This window comes from Salmo salar, chromosome 05 (genome assembly GCF_965601325.2).
Source record: "Salmo salar chromosome 05, fSalSal1, whole genome shotgun sequence".
Taxonomy (NCBI): Eukaryota; Metazoa; Chordata; class Actinopteri; order Salmoniformes; family Salmonidae; genus Salmo; species Salmo salar.
Window position 1 is genome coordinate 82,522,610 of NC_138295.1, and position 3,529 is coordinate 82,526,138.

Sequence of the window (3,529 nt, forward strand, 5' to 3'; positions counted from 1 at the left end):
GCAGTAACTATTGTACACTTCTGCCTGTGCTGTTGCAGGGTTGAAATATAAGGGGATTCTACCTCCTAGTTGAGAACAATGGGTCAAGCACAACAAATACAGCATCTAACATTACAATCCATTAACGTCTTCGTTCTACTGCATTGCCGACCTACAATTACAATTACAATTCCATCCAAAACATAGTTTCCAATAAAATAAAATAAATACTGCTAGCAATGGGTAGTTACTGTTTACCATAGTATGAAGTTCCTATGTGTTAAATAATTCAATGTATAAATCTTTAATAGAGGTGAGAATCAGTGGAAAGGTCGTTGGAGCAACTTGCCAGGAACCCCTCAGTGACATCTACAAAAAAAGAGTGAGAAAGAAGGGGGAACAAATAGCCTTTGACTTAACACACTGAATGACTAGCATAGCCCCCTACCCTCCAGGCACAGCTATACAGCTCTCCCATATAAACCTAAGCAGCTTCTAGTTTGGTGCCAACGTCTATCAAACTGCTCAACTCTTGAAGTATTTATGTATTTGTATTGTAAATATGCATATATATATATATATATATATATATATATATATATTTAACCAGCTATATTATTTAACCAGCTAGGCAAGTTGAGAACAAGTTCTCATTTACAATTGCGACCTGGCCAAGATAAAGCAAGCCTTTTGACACATACAACAACACAGAGTTACACATGGAGTAAAACAAACATACAGTCAATAATATAGTAGGAAAATAAGTCTATATACAAAGTGAGCAAATGAGGTGAGATAAGGGAGGTAAAGGCAAAAAAGGCCATGGTGGCGAAGTAAATACAATATAGCAAGTAAAACACTGGAATGGTAGATTTGCAGTAGAAGAAAGTGCAAAGTAGAAATAGAAATAATGGGGTGCAAAGGGGCAAAATAAAATAAATAAATACAGTAGGGGAAGAGGTAGTTGTTTGGGCTAAATTATAGATGGGCTATGTACAGGTGCAGTAATCTGTGAGCTGCTCTGACAGCTGGTGCTTAAAGCTAGTGAGGGAGATAAGTGTTTCCAGTTTTAGAGATTTTTGTAGTTCGTTCCAGTCATTGGTAGCAGAGAACTGGAAGGAGAGGCGGCTGAAGGAGGAATTGGCTTTGGGGGTGACCAGAGAGATATACCTGCTGGAGCGCGTGCTACAGATGGGTGCTGCTATGGTGACCAGCGATATAGCCTGTGATTGCATATAACGCTTCCAATCCTTTATACTGTACATGTTTTGTGTTCTATGTTGTTATGTCTTGTATGTAGCAATCCATCACCACACATGAAGTTCCCTCTCAGGAAATAAAAGTCATTTTGAATTTGACTTTGAGTAATAAGATTTATATAGGGCCTCCAATGTTATAAAGTAGAGTACCTAAGTGCAGTATGTCTTTATGAAATATAGAAATATTTCGTCATTACACTCACGCTACAATTAATGACATAAACCACCCAGTTACTCAACCCTGCACCTTAGAGGCTGCTGCTCTATGTACATAGACATGGAATCACGGCTCACTTTAATAATGGAACACTAGTCACTTAATAATAGTCCTGTTAGTAATGTTTACATACTACTTAATAATAGTCATGTTAGTAATGTTTATATACTACTTAATAATAGTCATGTTAGTAATGTTTATATACTACTTAATAATAGTCATGTTAGTAATGTTTATATACTACTTAATAATAGTCATGTTAGTAATGTTTATATACTACTTAATAATAGTAATGTTAGTAATGTTTATATACTACTTAATAATAGTCATGTTAGTAATGTTTATATACTACTTAATAATAGTCATGTTTACATACTACTTAATAATAGTAATGTTAGTAATGTTTATATACTACTTAATAATAGTCATGTTTACATACTACTTAATAATAGTCATGTTAGTAATGTTTATATACTACTTAATAATAGTCATGTTAGTAATGTTTATATACTACTTAATAATAGTCATGTTAGTAATGTTTATATACTACTTAATAATAGTCATGTTAGTAATGTTTACATACTACTTAATAATAGTCATGTTAGTAATGTTCATATACTACTTAATAATAGTCATGTTAATAATGTTCATATACTACTTAATAATAGTCATGTTAGTAATGTTTACATACTAAATAATAGTCATGTTAGTAATGTTTATATACTACTTAATAATAGTCATGTTAATAATGTTTATATACTACTTAATAATAGTCATGTTAGTAATGTTTACATACTACTTAATAATAGTCATGTTAGTAATGTTTACATACTACTTAATAATAGTCATGTTAGTAATGTTTATATACTGCTTTACTCGTCTCATAAGTATATACTGTATGCTATTCTACTGTATTTTAGTCTATGCCACTCTGACATTGCTCGTTTAAGTATTTATATATTTCTTCATTCCATTCTTTTACTTTTAGATTTGATGTATTGTTGCATTGAGCTATAGCTAGTCACTACTAGATACTACTGCACTGTTGTAGTTAGGTACACAAGCATTTCACTACACCCGCAATAACATCTGCTAAGTATGTGCATGTGACCCATAAAATTAGATTTAATTTAAATGATAGAGCTATGTTCAGGAAATACATGTTATTTTTGACTTGCTACTTCAGGAGACAGAAATACTGAGGTCTCAGTTGAATGGAACCGGTGTAGTTATTTTTCCCCATGGTCAAATAAAAACACAGAATGGTTTAGAGTGACTAGCTCTACCTCCTCTCACTCCTCTGAGGAGCATTGACACAAATACAGCTAAAATATGTAGGGGGAAATAGTTAAGTAAATATTTGATTAAACATACTATTCTTGTGATTTAGTCTATTGTTCTAAATCTGATTAAAATAAAATGACTTCAACAGTATTAGCAAGCCATAAATGCCATGTAACGGCCTGTACCTACAGTATACACCTGTCGCTGTTAATAAATAAGTAATATTCACTTGTACTATATAATTCTGCCTGTGTAAGTATAAATACAAGCAACATATTCAAGGTCATCAACATAATATCAAATACAGTTAAATAGGATGTAATTCTTTTGACTAGCCAACCCTTTTCAGAGTTGGTGTTTTACTATACTGCTAGCGCACAGTGTCACATCTGACAACTCAGATGCAAAAGTCTCTACAAATATCCTTTCTTTGTAAAGCTGCTTAGACAACAATGTCAGACTAGCCGACGGACCCTTTTGTGTATTGAACCTCATTGTTAGGCTCAACACCACGGCTTAAAGTGTTGGTCATCCATCCCTACAACATGAGTCTGTTCTGTTGTTGGACCGACTGACGCCCTGCAAAGACTCAATAACAAACACATTTGTGCACAAATATCTTAACCTGTGAAGAATTACATTTTCATGAGATGAGAGATAGTTCATCACACCAGCCTCAACTCTACAGTATGTACCAGAATACTATAAAGATATTATAACTGTAGGTATTCTTAGAAATGGAAATGCAATGAAGCGGCCATGTTGCTCTGTCTTTATCACATTAGATGAA